Source organism: Lissotriton vulgaris, chromosome 3_2 (assembly GCF_964263255.1).
Source record: "Lissotriton vulgaris chromosome 3_2, aLisVul1.2, whole genome shotgun sequence".
Lineage (NCBI taxonomy): Eukaryota > Metazoa > Chordata > Amphibia > Caudata > Salamandridae > Lissotriton > Lissotriton vulgaris.
Window position 1 is genome coordinate 154,806,612 of NC_141690.1, and position 21,935 is coordinate 154,828,546.

Consider the following 21,935-nt stretch of genomic DNA (forward strand, 5'->3'; position numbering starts at 1 on the left):
TCATTTGTTTGCTCACTTTTATTTAACAAGTTCACATCTTCAGTGAGCATTGAAAAAAATTAGCTTAACTCCAAATCCGACACAAGAACATATATATATAAAGGGTGCATTGTCTGTTTCCTATTTTTTTTATCATAAAAAGATAGTCCATCTGTCTAGGCATTTTTGAGTTCTTACCAGTAAAATGCTGGCATCTTGCTGTGACTTTAAAACCCACAGAAAATGTTTCGCTTTAATCTAGTGCTGGAATTGTTTAACAGATTTTGTAGTGTGGTGGACGATAAGCTATTTTACTTGCATCAAAAAGTTGTTGTGGTTTCATTCAGTGCTCATTTGATTACTGGCTGATGGTAGGAACGTATTTTGCAAACAAACTGCTGTGTTGACCTAATTAATCTATCAATTCTGTACCTTTTTCCTTCAGATGAGTTTTTTGCGTAGAACGCTTCTTTTATATTACTCGCTAGCAAACGCCTATTTTTTTGTTTTGTAACACCTAATGCAGTGCTTAAACATGGTAATTAGAATAATACATACACAGACAAAGATCATTATGAATTTATAGTTGTTTCAACCATGATTTTAAGAGCAAGGTGAAATAATGTCACTAGTGAGATTGTCTGTTAAATCAAAGGTGAGATCATGAGCTTTACTTTTGATGTGAGTTTGGATGGCAGATGTGCGAGCTATAGTTTGGGAGCAAACCATAACTAGGAATTTAGACTATTTTCAGTGTTTTTTTTTCTGTAACCACTATTATGACTCGGCAACTGGGGCAAGTTAACATCTCTGTACTTGACTCTCAGGGTAGCAAGGGCACACAATCTAAGAATTCAGTGATCAAACAGATCAATTTTTGTTTAATTGAAAGTAATCTCATAGCAAAAGGAAATACCACTCTGTTAAAAAAAAAATAGTTACACAGGTATACTTTCATCTACAATCCTTAGGGAAATGCTGTAGCTCCTTTGGTACCTTCTGTAAGTTCTGTTGACCGTCCCAGATGTGGCCATAGGCATTAATCAAGCCCAGGTACAGATTTCTCTGGCTTTCCCCAGTCACTAATGCGTAGATCCGTTGAATGGATTAGACAAATTGCAAAGAGTTCACATAGTCAAAAAGTCTGTTCAGCAGGCAGATTACTCTGTGCATTCAGTCTGTTCACAGGTAAGCACTGCTTACCTGATCAGTTGAGCTGTGGTGTGGGAAGTGGACTCTGTAAACTCATTCCTATAGCAGTGGCTTTACTGGTGCAGAGATACAGTTGCAGCTTCACTGGGGTCATAGACCATTTGCAGAGGATTCGTTCTGCTGGCCTGCAGAGGAGCACCCGTCTTCAGCAGTTGTGGCCTCCAATGCCAGTAGCAAGCAGGGGCTCAGTCACTGCATTTTTAGTCTCTGGGCCATGTCATTAGCAGATGGTTGACTTTGGCATTGAGACCCCAAGGGCAGATCATGGCTTCTACTTGGGCAATCACAAAGGTTCTTCCTGAGCAGTTCCAGAAGTAAGTACAGCACCAACCTTTCTGGCCCTTGATAGGGCACCGAACGACTCAATGTTGCTTCTCTATAATGGTTTGAAGCAGTTCACAACGGACACAGCTCAGGAGAAACCCCACACAATATTGGCTTCTCCTGGCTTTACTCGCACTGGCAGTCTGATTCTTCTGGGTGTCACTCATGCCGTAAACATACTGGACTCCTCCATGATAGGCCCTACCCATGAAACTCTCAGCAGGCAGACCTACTTCTGGATATTAGGCAGACCTCCAGCATGACTTGCAGACTTCAGGTGATGTCTCCTCACTTGGGAGACGGTCAGTTGTGCAGATGCTAGCCCTAGTCAAATGACGTCTTGAAGTTCTTTGCGGAGCACTCCCTACCTTGATCAAGAAGCACTTGGAACTGAAACAAAAGTGCTGCTGTGTTGAGTTCCACTTTTATGCCCTTTTTTTCAGACCGGTATTGTGATTCACTGTTCAAAGCTTCTGAACCCCTTTTTAGTTAGTTCTTTTTCAAATGTCATTGTCTGGCTGTCTCTCAGGCATGGCCTTTGTTTAAGATTATGGTTATAGCAAGTAGCATTTATGCTGGCCCCAAGCTCGAGTATCCAAAACAAGGGCTTAATGAAGAGTGAGATCTCTCCCCCTGGCTGTCATTAACGTTCTTGCAGTAGTCTGAGGCAGTCAGAAGGGCAGGCCTTCCCTAGAAAGTTCCTCAATCAATCAATCAAGAGAATTGTAAGTGTGCTACTCACCCATGAGGGTCTCAAGGCGCTGAGAGATGCTTAGCCGTAGAGTCAGGTCTTGAGGGTCTTCCTGAAGGTATTCAGGGAGAGGGCGTGTCTGATATCCGCCGGTAGCTCGTTCTAGGTCTTGGCTGCGATGTGAGAGAAGGATCTTCCGCTGGCCCTGGCTCTGTGGATGTGCAGGGTTTCGGCCAATGCAAGGTTGGAAGATCGGAAGTTTCTTTTGGGTACGTAGAAGTTGATTCTGTCGTTCAGGTATTTGGGTCCATCACCACCACATCCATCACCACCACATCCACCACCACCACATCCACCACCACCACATCCACCACCACCACCACATCCACCACCACCACATCCACCACCACCACCACCACATCCACCACCACCACATCCACCACCACCACATCCACCACCACCACATCCACCACCACCACATCCACCACCACCACATCCACCACCACCACATCCACCACCACCACATCCACCACCACCACATCCACCACCACCACATCCACCACCACCACATCCATCACCACCACCACCACCACATCCATCACCACCACCACATCCATCACCACCACCACTACATCCATCACCACATCCACCACCACCACATCCACCACCACCACATCCATCACCACCACATCCATCACCACCACATCCATCACCACCACATCCATCACCACCACATCCATCACCACCACATCTACCACCACCACATCCATCACCACCACATCCACCACCACCACATCCACCACCACCACATCCACCACCACCACATCCACCACCACCACATCCACCACCACCACATCCACCACCACCACATCCACCACCACCACATCCACCACCACCACATCCACCACCACCACATCCATCACCACCACATCATCCACCACCACCACATCATCCACCACCACCACATCCACCACATCCACCACCACCACATCCACCACCACCACATCCACCACATCCACCACATCCACCACATCCACCACATCCACCACATCCACCACATCCACCACCACCACATCCACCACCACCACATCCACCACATCCACCACCATCACATCCACCACCACATCCACCACCACATCCACCACCACATCCACCACCACATCCACCACCACATCCATCACCACCACCACCACATCCCCCACCACCACCACCTCCACCACCACATCCATCACCACCACATCTACCACCACCACATCCATCACCACCACATCCACCACCACCACATCCACCACCACCACATCCACCACCACCACATCCACCACCACCACATCCACCACCACCACATCCACCACCACCACATCCACCACCACCACATCCACCACCACCACATCCACCACCACCACATCCATCACCACCACATCCACCACCACCACATCATCCACCACCACCACATCATCCACCACCACCACATCCACCACATCCACCACCACCACATCCACCACATCCACCACATCCACCACATCCACCACATCCACCACATCCACCACATCCACCACCACCACATCCACCACCACCACATCCACCACATCCACCACCATCACATCCACCACCACATCCACCACCACATCCACCACCACATCCACCACCACATCCATCACCACATCCACCACCACATCCATCACCACATCCACCACCACATCCATCACCACATCCACCACCACATCCATCACGGCCACCACATCCATCACGGCCACCACATCCACCACGGCCACCACATCCACCACGGCCACCACATCCGCCACCACATCCACCACCACATCCATCACGGCCACCACATCCACCACGGCCACCACATCCGCCACCACATCCGCCACCACATCCACCACCACATCCACCACCACATCCACCACCACATCCACCACCACATCCACCACCACATCCATCACCACATCCATCACCACATCCATCACCACATCCATCACCACATCCATCACCACATCCATCACCACATCCATCACCACATCCATCACCACATCCATCACCACATCCATCACCACATCCATCACCACATCCATCACCACATCCACATCCATCACCACCACCACCACATCCATCACCACCACCACCACCACATCCATCACCACCACCACCACCACATCCATCACCACCACCACATCCATCACCACCACCACTACATCCATCACCACATCCACCACCACCACATCCACCACCACCACATCAATCACCACCATATCCACCACCTCCACCACCGCCACCTCCACCACCACCACATCAACCACCACCACATCAACCACCACCACAGCAAACACCACCACATCAACCACCACCACATCAATCACCACCATATCCACCACCTCCACCACATCCACATCCACCACCACCACATCCACCACCACCACATCCACCACCACATCCACCACCACCACATCCACCACCACCACATCCACCACCACCACATCCACCACCACATCCACCACCACATCCACCACCACCACATCCACCACCACCACATCCACCACCACCACATCCACCACCACCACATCCACCACCACCACATCCACCACCACCACATCCACCACCACCACATCCACCACCACCACATCCACCACCACCACATCCACCACCACCACATCCACCACCACCACATCCACCACCACCACATCCACCACCACCACATCCACCACCACCACATCCACCACCACCACATCCACCACCACCACCACATCCACCACCACCACCACCACCACCACATCCACCACCACCACCACATCCACCACCACATCTACCACCACCACATCTACCACCACCACATCTACCACCACCACATCTACCACCACCACATCTACCACCACCACATCTACCACCACCACATCTACCACCACCACATCCACCACCACCACATCCACCACCACCACATCTACCACCACCACATCTACCACCACCACATCTACCACCACCACATCTACCACCACCACATCTACCACCACCACATCTACCACCACCACATCCACCACCACCACATCCACCACCACCACATCCACCACCACCACATCCATCACCACCACATCTACCACCACCACATCTACCACCACCACATCTACCACCACCACATCTACCACCACCACATCTACCACCACCACATCTACCACCACCACATCTACCACCACCACATCTACCACCACCACATCTACCACCACCACATCTACCACCACCACATCCACCACCACCACATCTACCACACCACATCTACCACCACCACATCTACCACCACCACATCTACCACCACCACATCTACCACCACCACATCTACCACCACCACATCCACCACCACCACATCCACCACCACCACATCCATCACCACCACATCCATCACCACCACATCCATCCACCACCACATCCATCACCACCACATCCACCACCACCACATCCACCACCACCACATCCACCACCACCACCACATCCACCACCACCACATCCACCACCACCACATCCACCACCACCACATCCACCACCACCACATCCACCACCACCACATCCACCACCACCACATCCACCACCACCACATCCACCACCACCACATCCAACCACCACATCCAACCACCACATCCAACCACCACCACCACATCCACCACCACCACCACATCCACCACCACCACATCCACCACCACCACCACCACATCCACCACCACCACATCCACCACCACCACATCCACCACCACCACATCCACCACCACCACATCCACCACCACCACATCCACCACCACCACATCTACCACCACCACATCTACCACCACCACATCTACCACCACCACATCTACCACCACCACATCTACCACCACCACATCTACCACCACCACATCTACCACCACCACATCTACCACCACCACATCTACCACCACCACATCTACCACCACCACATCTACCACCACCACATCTACCACCACCACATCTACCACACCACATCTACCACCACCACATCTACCACCACCACATCTACACCACCACATCCACCACCACCACATCCACCACCACCACATCCACCACCACCACATCCACCACCACCACATCCATCACCACCACATCCACCACCACCACATCCACCACCACCACATCCACCACCACCACATCCACCACCACCACCACCACATCCACCACCACCACATCCACCACCACCACATCCACCACCACCACATCCACCACCACCACATCCACCACCACCACATCCACCACCACCACATCCAACCACCACATCCAACCACCACCACCACATCCACCACCACCACCACATCCACCACCACCACATCCACCACCACCACCACCACATCCACCACCACCACATCCACCACCACCACATCCACCACCACATCCACCACCACCACATCCACCACCACCACATCCACCACCACCACATCCACCACCACCACATCCACCACCACCACATCCACCACCACCACATCCAACCACCACATCCAACCACCACATCCAACCACCACATCCAACCACCACCACCACATCCACCACCACCACATCCACCACCACCACATCCACCACCACCACATCCACCACCACCACATCCACCACCACCAACATCCACCACCACCACATCCACCACCACCACATCCACCACCACCACATCCACCACCACCACATCCACCACCACCACATCCACCACCACAAAATCCACCACCACCACATCCACCACCACCACCACATCCACCACCACATCCACCACCACCACCACCACATCCACCACCACCACATCCACCACCACCACCACATCCACCACCACCACATCCACCTCCACCACATCCACCACCACCACATCCACCACCACCACATCCATCACCACCACATCCATCACCACCACATCCATCACCACCACATCCACATCCACATCATCCACATCCACATCATCCACATCCACCACATCCACATCCACCACATCCACATCCACCACATCCACATCCACCACATCCACATCCACCACATCCACATCCACCACATCCACATCCACCACATCCACCACATCCACCACATCCACATCCACCACATCCACCACATCCACATCCACCACATCCACATCCACCACATCCACCACATCCACATCCTCCACATCCACATCCACCACATCCACATCCACATCCACATCCACCACCACATCCACCACCACATCCACCACCACATCCACCACCACATCCATCACCACCACCACCACATCCCCCACCACCACCACCTCCACCACCACATCCTCCACCACATCCTCCACCACCTCCACCACCACATCCTCCACCACCACATCCACCACCACCACATCCACCACCACCACTACATCCACCACCACATCCACCACCACCACTACATCCACCACCACATCCACCACCACCACTACATCCACCACCACCACTACATCCACCACCACCACTACATCCACCACCACCACTACATCCACCACCACCACTACATCCACCACCACCACTACATCCACCACCACCACTACATCCACCACCACCACCACATCCACCACCACCCCCACATCCACCACATCTATGTGTGTGTGGGTGCAAATGCAATAGGTCTCCCATTTGCGAGAGATTAAGCTATTGGCATTGTAAATGACAATTCCATTTTTAGGTCGAGGACTGCGTCGCACTGCGTAGCAGTGTGGGCGGAGCTCCGAGATTTAATGTTTCTTAGTTAGGGGGCTTTAACCCGCCACTCTTCTCCATTGGCCTGTAAACGCTAGCCAGCCATTGGAGGAGAGGGGCGTCACTCCGTTTAAGCCCCGTCTTTTTCGGATTCAGGGGCGTGTTTTTTAGGTTCTTTCTATCTGTGACGTCTTCAGTCACTCAAACCTAAAAAACACGCCTGCCAGTCTGAAAAGGACGGGGCTTACTGCCTCTTGAGGACACAAACTTTGTATTGGCAATATATATTGCTGCCCTTTCTTTTGGTAATCCCGGGATGTTTAGAGCTCCTACCTAATATTTTAATGAGTCCATGTTCCTGGCCAGTATCCCCAGTAAGAAAAAATGTTCCATCACCATTACCAGACTCTAATGTATACGCGAACGCTGGGAATGATCAGCATCTGAGCACACAAGTGGCTATTTTGTCTCTTATTATCTATCGAGGCTTAGGTTTGATTAAGCGTTGTTACGAGTGCTTCTTCGAAAACACAGGGCGGCTTTCACACGATTTAAAGCCAGCAATTAAGCCACGATATAACGTGCTGTATGCCAGAGTCGTTTTAAAGCGTTATCAATGTGCAAGCACTATGCATACAACTAGGTTACGGGTGCATCAGGTAACGACAACATAACATTGCATGCTTTAAAAGTAGCAAACTAAAATGCACTTAACCTACGCCCAATGTTACGTATTTAGAAATGATTATGCGGGATACAACTACTACAAAGCAAAAGCAATAGTCGGCGATATTTTGCCTAATGGAACTGACTGCTACACTGCACATTTGTTAACGCAGCGCTAGAGCACGGCTCTACAGGGACCTCTAGCGACAGACCGCGATACTGCACCCCGGGTCACCCAGCGCCGAAGCCTGGCTCTTATAACGAACGGCCTCTAGTACTGCACTCTAGTAAACCCATGGCAGGTTCCGAGTGACAGCGGGCCTGTAAATTAAAACCTGTGTATACATAACGATAACACACAAAAATGCTTCGGTATCACTTGGGTTGAAGATGTAACGCGCCGCAAATAAACAATAACGACGCTGTGCTAGGCGAAAACAAGGCAAGGAACCAGATTGAATGTTACAGACCACTTAAATGAAAACTAGAGACACACACTAAAAATAAACAAGCTTTGGCAAAACCAATAGGTTTCGCCTACACTAATTCTATTGCGTTTGTTAATGTTTTTTTAATATATATTGCATAGCAGTTGAGTATAGACCACAGCTTCTTTGGAGACAAAGCTCTTCAGCCTATTGCAGTGGTTCCTGGAGTCAGTCTCCAGGTGAAGAGGCCGATCAGGGATGCTTCAGATCTCTAGCAGGAGGACAAAGAATTCAAGGGCACCAGTGTAAAGACCACCGGGCAAAGAGGCAGCAGGAGAGTTCCAAAGCATGGTGTTTTGAAGATGTATAGGTCTCAGGTCAAGCCATTTGGGTCTAGGTGGGTGGACCAACACGCCATCAAGGGAGGCCTACCTTAGGTGGCACAAGCACATCAGTTTCTAAAGGTAGGATGTAACATCACCCTACAATGCCTTGTTTGTGCTTGCTCTCCTGCCCCCTCCTTGGTTGTGCTTGCTTTCCTGCCCCCTGTTCCTTCGTTGTGAGTGTTCTTTCTGGCCTGTTTGGTTCTGTGTGTGGCTGTGTGTGTGTGGCTGTGTGTGTGTGTGTGTGTGTGTGTGTGGCTCTTTGTGTGTGTGTGTGTGTGTGTGTGTGTGTGTGTGTGTGTGTGGCTCTGTTTGTGTGTGTGTGGCTCTGTTTGTGTGTGTGTGGCTCTGTGTGTGTGTGTTTGGCTCTGTGTGTGTGTGTGTGGCTCTGTGTGTGTGTGTGTGGCTCTGTGTGTGTGTGTGTGGCTCTGTGTGTGTGAGTGTGGCTGTGTGTGTGTGTGTGTGTGGCTCTGTGTGTGTGAGTGTGGCTCTGTGTGTGAGTGTGGCTCTGTGTGTGTGTGTGGCTCTGTGTGTGTGAGTGTGGCTCTGTGTGTGTGAGTGTGGCTCTGTGTGTGTGAGTGTGGCTCTGTGTGTGTGAGTGGCTCTGTGTGTGTGAGTGTGGCTCTGTGTGTGAGTGTGGCTCTGTGTGTGTGTGTGGCTCTGTGTGTGTGTGTGTGTGGCTCTGTGTGTGTGTGTGTGTGTGGCTCTGTGGGTGTGTGTGTGTGGCTCTGTGTGTGTGTGTGTGTGGCTCTGTGGGTGTGTGTGTGGCTCTGTGGGTGTGTGTGTGGCTCTGTGGGTGTGGCTCTGTGGGTGTGAGTGTGGCTCTGTGGGTGTGAGTGTGGCTCTGTGGGTGTGAGTGTGGCTCTGTGGGTGTGAGTGTGGCTCTGTGGGTGTGAGTGTGGCTCTGTGGGTGTGAGTGTGGCTCTGTGGGTGTGAGTGTGGCTCTGTGGGTGTGAGTGGCTCTGTGGGTGTGAGTGGCTCTGTGGGTGTGAGTGTGGCTCTGTGGGTGTGAGTGTGGCTCTGTGGGTGTGAGTGTGGCTCTGTGGGTGTGAGTGTGGCTCTGTGGGTGTGAGTGTGGCTCTGTGGGTGTGAGTGTGGCTCTGTGGGTGTGAGTGTGGCTCTGTGGGTGTAAGTGTGGCTCTGTGGGTGTAAGTGTGGCTCTGTGGGTGTAAGTGTGGCTCTGTGGGTGTGAGTGTGGCTCTGTGGGTGTGGCTCGCTGTGGGTGTGTGCGTGGCTCTGTGTGTGTGTGCGTGGCTCTGTGTGTGTGTGCGTGGCTCTGTGTGTGTGTGCGTGGCTCTGTGTGTGTGTGTGTGTGTGTGTGCGTGGCTCTGTGTGTGTGTGTGTGTGCGTGGCTCTGTGTGTGTGTGCGTGGCTCTGTGTGTGTGTGTGTGCGTGGCTCTGTGTGTGTGTGTGTGTGTGTGTGTGCGTGGCTCTGTGTGTGTGTGTGTGTGTGCGTGGCTCTGTGTGTGTGTGTGTGCGTGGCTCTGTGTGTGTGTGTGTGTGTGTGCGTGGCTCTGTGTGTGTGTGTGTGTGTGTGTGCGTGGCTCTGTGTGTGTGTGTGTGTGTGTGTGGCTGTGTGTGTGTGCGTGTGTGGCTCTGTGTGTGTGTGCGTGGCTCTGTGTGTGTGTGCGCGTGGCTCTGTGTGTGTGTGTGTGTGTGCGTGGCTCTGTGTGTGTGTGTGTGTGGCTCTGTGTGTGTGTGCGTGGCTCTGTGTGTGTGTGCGTGGCTCTGTGTGTGTGTGTGTGCGTGGCTCTGTGTGTGTGTGTGTGCGTGGCTCTGTGTGTGTGTGTGTGTGTGTGTGTGCGTGGCTCTGTGTGTGTGCGTGGCTCTGTGTGTGTGCGTGGCTCTGTGTGTGTGTGTGTGCGTGGCTCTGTGTGTGTGTGTGTGTGTGCGTGGCTCTGTGTGTGTGTGTGTGTGCGTGGCTCTGTGTGTGTGTGTGTGTGCGTGGCTCTGTGTGTGTGCGTGGCTCTGTGTGTGTGCGTGGCTCTGTGTGTGCGTGGCTCTGTGTGTGTGCGTGGCTCTGTGTGTGCGTGGCTCTGTGTGTGCGTGGCTCTGTGTGTGCGTGGCTCTGTGTGTGCGTGGCTCTGTGTGTGCGTGGCTCTGTGTGTGGGTGTGGCTCTGTGTGTGTGTGTGCGTGTGGCTCTGTGTGTGTGTGTGGCTCTGTGTGTGCGTGTGGCTCTGTGTGTGTGTACGTGTGGCTCTGTGTGTGTGTGCGCGTGTGGCTCTGTGTGTGTGTGTGCGTGTGGCTTTGTGTGTGTGGCTCTGTGTGTGTGTGCGTGTGGCTCTGTGTGTGTGTGTGCGTGTGGCTCTGTGTGTGTGTGCATATGTGTGTGTGGCTCTGTGTGTGTGTGGCTCTGTGTGTGTGTGTGTGTGTGTGTGTGGCTCTGTGTGTGTGTGTGTGTGTGTGTGTGTGTGTGTGGCTTTGTGTGTGTGTGTGGCTGCTTCGGATGAGGCCACAGACTATGTAGAGTCTGACGCTTCCCCGTCAGTGATCATCCCAATGGGGGGGGGGGGGGACAGAACGTTCTGAAAGACTGGAATGATCAGAATGAGCAGAGTGGGGAGTGGATAGGGTGGAAGAGTTAGTAGAGTGGTCAGGCCAACGTAGGGCAGGGCGAGGGGTATCTGGAGATGGCGGGGAGAGCGATGTATGTGTAGAGGAAGATAGGTCAGACAAGGAAAGTGTAGAGATGCGGATTTGGGTGTTGTTAGTGGAGATGAACCCAAGAAGGTCCCAAGCGGTGGCTAGGATATCTCTGCGCTGGTCATCAAGGGTAGTTAGTTCGTTAAAAGTGGTGTTATGGACAGCGATAGCTACGTCGTTCACCAAATGGATAGTGCAATTGATAACACGTGGGGGGTGGTTGGTCATAGTGGATATGGAGGGTGGCAGGGAGTGAGGAATAATTTTCCCCCCTTTTGTCTAGCAGTTGCAGTGGCAAATGATAGGCAAAAAATGTTGTGAATGAATGTGCTGATGTAACAGGTACGGCAAGAGGAAGGTTGGTGTAGGGGAGGGGGATTCTTTTAGCTACCTCGCGGCTTTGCAATTAGATAAGGGGGAGAGGCGTACGAGTGCAACCCAGACACCAGCTAAATGGAATAGCGGTCAAGACACTCGGCTATTATGGAAAGGTGTCCGGACCAAGGAGTGGCGGGCAATGGGGTAGGACAAGGGCAAGTAGGTGCTATGTTATTAGAAGCACAAAAGGCAAATAAGGCAAAAGACAAGAAAACATGAAACCTAAAAAACGTACATTAAACAGGACATATTAATTGAAAATAAATTACGATGTAATAAAGAAGATGCATTGTGAAAAATAGAAGGAAGTACTGTAAAACGACCTAGATATTAAATCTCGCTAGAGGCCCAGAAATGGGAGCGCAGTGCGAGAGAACACGAGTTCAAAAAAGGGAGAGAGAGAGGTGTGAACAGTACCGAGGAGAAGAGGCAACAGAAGGTGCAGGGAGAGCAGAGATCTGAAGCCGAGGAGAAGAGTGAGCACAAAAAAAAGGCAGAGGGGAAGATGATAGCAGCGTATATTGTAGTGTGCACAGGAAGAGGGAGAGGAAAGGGAGGAGAAGAGAAGAGGAGGAGAAGGGGTGAGAGGAGTTTAGGAATAAAAGATACAAGTAGAAGGGAAAAGGAGAAAGTTATAATCGACTGACAGCGCAGCTGAGCCAGCCATGGTGAAAACCCACGAAGGGGGAAGGAGGGAGTGTGAAGTCTGCAGTGACCACAAGTGACTTCCTCTTTTGGTAACAGTGAAGTGCGCAGTTAACAAAGACGACGTTTAGAGAGAAAAAAACAATTTAATAAAGGAGAAAAGTGTTACACCCAATCCATGCAAAATGATGTCATTAAAAGAAGGGATGAAGCCAGGGAAGCCCAAGAAAAACGAAAATGAGATCCGAAAGGACAGAACGGGCAAAGGAAGGAGGCCTGCATGGAAAGAAGGGAGGGCCTGAGGTAGAGAGCGCAGGCAGGATACGGAGACCACAATGTGAAGAAAAAAACCCAGTTGAAGAACAAAAAAAAAGATATCATGAAACGGAGTGGAAAAACAGTCAATCAAGAGCAAAATGCAATATTAATACAGTGAAGAGTCAAATAATCAAGACAAGTACAGTAATACAACCAAAACAGAGGACTTGCACCCCGAACCACAATGCAATGTAAAACCAAAATGGATGCCTCAAACGCCTATGTACAAGAAAACGCAATGTTATTTGAAGTAAACCCAATGGAGGACTCGAACCCCTATGTACAAGTAAACACAATGTTATTCGAAGTAAACCCAATAGAGGACTCGAACCCCTAACCACAATGCAATGTAAAACCACAAAAGGAATCGAATCCTTCTGTACGAGAAGCCGCAAATTGTCACTTAAAATCACAATGTGATGTAAAACCACAAGAGGACTCCCCCCCCCCCCCCCCCCCCCCCCCCCGAACCACAATGCAATGTAAAACCACAAGAGGAGTCGAACCCCTCTGTACAAAAAAATGCAATGTTACTTGAAGTAAAACCGAGAACAGTTTATAATGCAATCACCCCCCCTCAGCCAAACATGAGGTGTAAAGTAAACCGAGAACAACAAGACCACATCAAAAACTGTACCCACAGGACGTGTTTAATACAAACCGACACTACTGAGCTGAAACAAATGCGAAAAGACTGACCACACAAAGCTAGAGAGATAGAGGGTGCTAATCGTGACCAGACAGACTGCTACAGCGGATCAGGGAGTTAGCCAGAGAGACCCCAGAGACCCCGCCTCACAACCACATACCAGGGGCCAGGGAAATGCAAGGGAAAAAATTTAAAGTAGCCCTGACTTACCCCTGGCAGGCAGTGGCAAGAGACGGGCTCCTGAGGATGATCCGTTGGAGTATTCCAGATCCGCTGCAGACAAGAACAGTCTTAGCACAAATTATCCGTGTCACCAGATGATAAAGGGGAATAAATTGCCCTTCTGGTGTGGTCACAAGCCACCGAAACACCTCTTATCTGAGAGAAGTAAGGAACACAGATGTGAGACAAAGAAATAGTATTGAAGTGGCACTTTTATTTATTAAATCCTTAGCACAACAGAGAATATATTCATCTACTCATTAGCAAGAGCCTAGGAGGCCAACCTTAAATGAGAAAAAACAACCATGCAAGAATTACAATTTTAAGATAAATTAAATGCACTGAATTGGGTGAGAACTGAGAATAGAGCTCAAAAGGTAACAAGGGTTAGCTAAATTGGGATGTACCACCTGAAAGAAGGCATTGAAGTCCCTATCAGATAAACGGCCGGCCGGAGAACCCACACTTGTGCTAGGCACTTGCAGGAGAGTTCTGGGCTCCTTAGTGGGGCACAGGACAAATATACCTGGTTAATGCAGAATGGTTAAACCGCATTGACGTTGGTACTGAAGTCATAATGGCTCAGGTGGTTGACCGCATGCCTACAGTGATGTTGCTACAACCCTAGGACACAGAAGTGGTGCCCATTGTGTCAGGTGTTTGAGCGAGTGGCCAGCCATGCTTGACCGCAATTTATGAACAAAGAACATCTGTAGCGTAGATATCTCGAAAAATATATGAGAGTGCGGAACTTAAAAACTGGTGTTTTCATTGCAAGATGCCGTCGTGGTTTCTATTTGAGCAAGCTTGGAACATTTCAAAATACAAAATGAAGCAAAATGATCAAAGATGTACCTACTGGTCTCTTGTGTGTGTGTGTGTGAGAGATGCGCTGGTCTTGCAACTATGGAAAGTTTCTTTCGCTCTCTGGTTGCCCAAGCTGCCTCACCGTGTTCAGCACAAGAGAAATGCATGTTCAAGAACATCAGGCCAAGTAGATTTTATTATCAAAGATGGTAATATGCAGGGGGTTTCAAGGGATGTTTGGGCTATCGCTTACTGACTGTGTATGGTGAAAATGGCCAAGATAGCACTTTTCCAGAATTCACCTTGCAGGGCTTACAAGGGACCTTCAGTCTACATGGGTCGAGCAAAATGCTATGTCGGGAATTTAGATAGTAAAACGTGACCCTCCAACACTTACTGCTGAAGAAAATATCAAAGTTGCACCCTTGCTTCAGCCCATCAACCAAAGCTCCTCTGAGCTGACGCCGCTGCTGAGTGGATCTCCCTCAACAAGTCCACCTGCTGTCTCATTGGGCCCTGTTTGTCCCGTGGAGTCAGGACAAATTCCCAAAATCACCACACCTTGTTTCAGGGCTGGGTCCTCTGTGCCAGGAAGGGGAATCGAGCCTAGTCCTTCTGGTACGAAGGGTTGTGACCAACTTTGTGAATGTGATCTAGAGTGTGTCCCAAAGGCCAAGCACAGGAGGAAAACCGCAAAACCAATAAAAATCAGAAATACTGCTTTAAACAGCAAAATGGCTCCGCGTAAGAGGGCCTGCAACGATGACTCAATTAGGCCACTTCCTGTGGCTAATGAAAATACTTGGAGCAAATTGAGTATGCGTATAGGTGAACTTTTGGACTCCGGATTGCGTCCCATTATTGATCGAGCAGCCCAAATTGAAGCTAAATTAGAGAAGCCTTTGGCTCTCTGGACTTCCGCATGCACTCAGTATTCGCTCACTGATTTATCCCCTATCCAATCTGCTCAGAGCATGGATATGCATCACTCAAAGGTTAAATCTCCTGAGAAGCAATCAGTAACATGTCTCCCGCCAGGCTCCCTTACCCGGGATTGACCTCCCCCCACTCCACGCGTCTGACCCTTACGTTGTTACCCTGACCAATGTCCCCAGGCTCGCATCTGACAGTATGGCAACCACCAGGAGTTTAATGAACAAATCTATACACTGGTTGAACAGCAGTTTTGCTGGCAATTGGGACCTATCCAGAGATCTTGCCGGCAAGACGTGTGGGGGCGGGGGTTGGCAGGGGGAAGACGGTACAATGATGATGTCATTGTGGTTGATTTCCGTAATTATGGTTGTTGAGAAAATACTGTGTAAAGCAAGCAAAGGAATGGTTAAATCTAGTCCTGTCCAGATATTACCGCTTGGTTTTTTTATGAGCATTTTGTTAACCCACCATGTATTCCTGATTTTTTTTAATATATCTTTATTGCATTTTGTATTTTACTGTTAAATAGGATTCAATCAGCATATATTGCACTTGTGGTTACATTGCCAGTGCCAAAGTACTATGTATAACATTCAACATTGTTCCTATATACAGTCATAGCACTTCTCATATCTACGTCTCGGGATTTGATGTGCATTTGTAAAAAAAAAACAAAACATATATTGCTATCTCTGATCGTGGAGCGAGACTTGGTTGTCGCTTGTCGCTTGTATCTTATTCCAGCAGTGGTCATCTGTATACAAACACAACAGCATATACAAGGGTACATGACCCATACTTAACTCTCTGTCGAGAGCATGACACGCAATGTTTCATGAGTAATAGAAGCACAAACGATATGCATATGCCGATATTCGTTGTCCGATATCTTCTTTTTCCAACATTGAAACCACAACCAATGAAAACAAAAGAAAGGTAGACATCAAATGTGCAAGGAGATATATAAGTCAATCAATCAATCACAGCATTTATATAGCGCACTACTCACCCGGAGGGCCTCAAGGCACTGGGGAAGGGGGAGTCCGCTACTGCTCGAACAGCCAGGTCTTGAGCTGCTTCCTGAAGGCGAGGTGGTCCTGGGTCAGGCGGAGGTGGGTCGGGAGGGAGTTTCAAGTCTTGGCGGCCAGGTAGGAGAAGGACCTTCCTCCTGTGGTGGCTCTTCGGATCCGGGGGACGGCGGCGAGGGCGTGGCTGGTCGATCGGAGAAGGCGTGTGGGAGCGTAGAAGTTGAGGCGGCTGTTGAGGTATGCTGGTCCTTGGTTGTGCAGGGCTTTGTGTGCGTGGGTGAGGAGACGGAAGGTGATTCTCTTGTTGACCGGGAGCCAGTGCAGATCTCTCAGGTGTCCGGAGACTTGGCTACGACGGGGGATGTCCAGGATGAGTCGTGCTGAGGTGTCCTGGATCTGCTGGAGTCTCTTCTGGAGTTTGGCGGTGGTTCCGGCGTAGAGGGAGTTGCCGTAGTCCAGACGGCTGGTGACGAGGGCCTGGGTGACCGTCTTCATGGTCTCGGTGGGGATCCACCGGAAGATCTTACGTAGCATGCGCAGGATGTTGAAGCACGACGAGGAGACGGCGTTGACTTGTCTGGTCATGGAGAGTGAGGAGTCCAGGATGAAGCCTAGGTTGCGTGGTGGTCTGTTGGTTTGGGTGCGCAGCCCAGGGCGGGGGGCCACCAGGAGTAGTCCCAGGCGGAGGGTGAAGATCCCAGGATGAGAACTTCCGTCTTGTCTGAGTTCAGTTTCAGGCGGCTGTTCATCATCCACTCGGCTACTTCTTTCATTCCTTCGTGTAAGTTGGTTCTGGCGGTGGCCGGGTCGTTGGTGAGGGAGAGGATCAGCTGGGTGTCGTCGGCGTAGGAGATGATGTTGAGGTTGTGTTGGCGTGCGATGTCTCAGAGGGGGCTCATGTAGACGTTGAAGAGGGTTGGGCTGAGTGAGGAGCCTTGAGGAACGCCGCAGGTGACTTCGGTGGCTTCTGATCTGAACGGGGGGAGGCGGACTCTCTGTGTCCTTCCGGCAAGGAACGAGGTGATCCATTCCAGTGCCTTCTCCTGGATTCCGACGTTGCTGAGTCACTGCACTAGTGTACGGTGGCAGACCGTGTCGAAGGCCGCGGAGAGGTCTAGGAGGATGAGGGCCGCTGTTTCTCCGTTGTCGAGCAGGGCTCGAATGTCATCGGTAGCTGCGATCAGGGCGGTCTCGGTGCTGTGGTTGGCCCGAAAGCCAGACTGCGAGAGGTCGAGGGATCCGTTCGTCTCGAGGAAGGTGGCCAGCTGCTTGTTGACGGTCTTCTCGATGACTTTAGCAGGAAACGGGAGCAGCGAGATGGGGCGGTAGTTCTTGAGGTCGGTGGGGTCGGCTGATGGCTTCTTTAGTAGAGCGCTGAGTTCGGCGTGCTTCCAGCTCTCCGGGAAGGTGGCGGTGTCAAAGGAGGTGTTGATGATGTCCCGCAGGTGGGGTGCGATGACAGCGTCGGCCTTGTTGAAGACGTGGTGGGGGCAGGGGTCGGTGATCCGGAGTGGATGGAGTTTATCGTGTGGATGGTGTCTTCGGTGCTGATCGGGGTCCAGGCGCGGAAGGTGGTGGTGGGGGGCGGTGGTTCAGTCGTGGCGTGCGTCGGTTGAGAGCTGAAGCTGTTGTGTATGTCCGCGATCTTGTTGTGGAAGTAGGAGGCGAGGGAGTTGCAGAGGTCCTGCGAAGGGGTGATGTCGTTGTTTCCGGCGTTGGGGTTGGAGAGCTCTTTAACGATGTTGAAGAGTTCCTTGCTGTTGTGTGCGTTGTTGTCCAGTCAATCCTTGAATGCAGTTTTCTTGGTGGCGTGGATCAGTTGGTGGTGTTTTCGGGTTTTGAGCTTGAGGGCAGTCATGTTGTTCGGTGTTGGGTCTTTGCGCTAGGCTTTCTCGAGGGCTCTGCAGTTCTTCTTGGAGCTCTTGAGTTTGTCTGTGAACCATGGGGCTTTCTTGCTGCCGGGTTTGCTAGGCGGGGTCTTCAGAGGGGCGAGGTCGTCTGCGCAGTTGCTGATCCACTTCGTGAGGTTGGTGGCCGCCTGGCTTGGGTTCGTTGCGCTGGTGGGAGGGTTCATGCTCAGGGAGGTCACGAGCTGGTCGGCTGTGATCTTGTTCCAGCTTCTGCGTGAAACCTGTTGCTGGTGGTGGTGGATCGTGGTCCTGCTGAAGCTGAAGTGGACGCAGCTGTGGTCCGTCCAGTGGAGTCCGGTGGCGTGGCTGAAGGCGATGTCCTTGCTGGATGAGAAGACGGGGTCGAGTGTGTGTCCAGCGTAGTGGGTGGGGGTGGTCACCAGTTGCTTGAGACCGAGAATGGGGAAGTTGTCCAGCAGGGTGGTGGTGTTGCGGTCGTTGTTGTTCTCTAGGTGGAAGTTGAGGTCCCCGAGGAGGATGTAGTCAGCGGAGGGGAGGGCGTGCGGGCTGATGAAGTCGGCGATGTCTTCGCGGAATTGTGTGTGTGGTCCCGGGGGTCTGTAGATTAGGGTGCCGCGGAGGGTGGTCTTGGGGTTGATGTGGATCTGGAAGTGCAGGTGTTCGGCGGGTGCGAGGGTGTCGTCGGTGTTGGTTGTGATGCGGATGGTGTTCCTGTGGACGATGGTGATTCCTCCTCCTGTCTGGTTGATGCGGTCCCTACGGATGATCTTGTAGGCGTCCGGGATGGCGATGGCGATGGCGATGTCGGGCGCTGAGGAGGCGTTCCGTGAGGAAGGCGACGTCTGGGGCTGTGGTGTCGAGCAGGTTCCAGAGCTCGACGGAGTGTCTGTGGATGGAGCGGGTGTTGAGCAGGATGTACTTGAGGTGGTTGCTGCTGGAGTTCGGCTTGGTCGGTGCTGGTGTGGTGCAGGTCCGAATGCAGGTGAACTTGCAGGAGTGGCAGCAGAAGGGTCCGTGGGTGCGTCTCGGGGTGGCTCGATAGCAGCCCGGGATTCTACCGGCGTTGAGTGCGTAGAGTTTGGTGGTGTCGTAGGTCAGTCTGGTCGTCTTGCGTCGGTGGGGGCCAGGGGTCCTGGCACTGGGCGCGGTCCAGGCGCGGACGGGCGCAGACGGGCTTACCTTTGGCCCGCCTTCGGCGCGCCCGCTGCGCGTACGCCCGGTCGCCATTTATGGCGAAGTGGGAGGGAGGGAGGAGCTGGGAGGCGGGAGCGGGAGGGTACAGAAAGAAAAGGGGGCATGACCGCGAGTACGGCGGCGGGAAGCGGGGAGCGGGGCGGGGGGGCACAGGGGCGCAGGGAGAAAAACAACAAGGGGAAAAAGGTACAAATTACAACAGGGAACACTGGAGAAATACAATACAATGAGCACGAAAAATCACAGAGGGCACTGGGGATAAAATCAGAATCACACGACAACAGGCAGAGGATGCGATCCCGCTCGGGCAACGGGGGGCGGGTCGTGGCGGCAGGCCCAGCGAGGCTGAGTGCAGCAGCGGGAGGAGGGCACACGCTGCAGCTGGTGGCCGTGCGGTGCGGGGGTGTCCTGGGAGCAGTGATACATTTAGTGCCGTTCAAGGGTATTCGTAACTAGGCTTGCCTGATCATGTTGAGTGCGGGCCGTCGTACATACGCCATGCACAGTTGCATGGGAAGTAGAGTATCTTGTAGCACCAGTCATGCTTATAAGTAGTCATTAAGGAGTGTGAGGTTACTGCCCACCCCAACCACTGTGTCCAAGAGTACCCCTGATTGTAGCGTGTCCGCTACACCTAGGTGTCATGTCAGGCATCGTCTCTCCTGTTTGTTTTGTGTAAGGACTTTGAGAACATTATCCCAGGGCTGTGCGATAGGATACTTCTGCAACCCTGCTTTTCTTCCCTGTGAAGGATAGTGCTCTCCGCCTGCGCCCAGACCTCTAAAGATTTTAGCCTGTGAAGGGTCTTTGTGTTTCCATCTCTTAGTGATCAGCCGTTTTGCAGTTATGAGGCTCAGGTCTCGAAATCTAGAACTTACTTTGTTGGCCTTGGTCCGCCTGTAAAGTCCCAGAATGCAGACTTCCCATGTGGCAGGCACCTCATTGCTGGTGCAGTGTGTGTTACTGTTATCGCGCGCCAGTAGGGTAGAAGCAGGAGGCAGGACCATAGCATATGGAGTAGGTCAGCAGCTAGGAGACGGCATCTCGGGCATTCAGAGGTATTGATGATGAAATATTTATTGATCTTATCTGGTGAGAGATACGCTCTATGTAAAATATATGTTTGTATGAGTTTAAATCGTGAGTTGCGTGGTATGTGTGTGGCGCTGGCTAGAACACGCTCCCATTCCTTATCGGTCCAGGGGCGGCCTCTGTCCTCAGTCCACCTTGTACGGAGTCTTTGTAATGGTTTCAGTACATGTTTAAGCAGAGCCTGTACTAACCAATGAACCACATGTGACCCCCTCCTCATTACATGTAAATACTGCAATAGCTGATGCGTTGGCGGCTCATTTGTCTGGTCTTGCCATGTGTGCGTCAGTGTCCGTATGATAGCTGCATGCAGAAAGAATTGGACCACCGGTAAATCATTATCGGCCGACTGGGTCGTGAAAGGTAGGAGGGTGCCGTCCGCGTAGAAGTCCCCCAGCGTCTCCACTCCTGAGTCTGTCTAAGGCATTAGCGCTACGTCTGTTATGGAATCTCTGCCCCTGGGCGTTCCAACAAGCGGCAATATTAGGGCATATGGGATCGTATCTTTTGTGAGTTGAAGGCTCCTCTTTGAATATTTGTTGGTTAACTCAATGTGTAACTGTGTTGGGAGGGGGAGTTTCGCCAGTGGGACCCACCATGTATTCCTGATGGATTGATTTCACAAATGAATGTGCTGTCTGGCCTCCCCCCGAAGTGATAATCGCCCGGAACAATAGATTCTCAGCCTTGGATGGGTTGGAGGACATTGATTGACAGTTCAGTGGGGAGCATGGTTGCTCCGTTGTACTTGAGAAGGATGGGGCACCTGTCAGTTCCACCCCTGTTGCTCAATTGATCATTA

The 21,935-nt window shown here is 51.7% G+C and overlaps 1 protein-coding gene across 2 annotated transcripts in view; it reads left to right on the plus strand.

Moving 5' to 3' along the window:
- Nucleotides 1-21,935, plus strand: part of KIAA0232 (KIAA0232 ortholog) — a 438,560-nt gene that overhangs the window by 174,218 nt on the left and 242,407 nt on the right. The window lies entirely within an intron of this gene.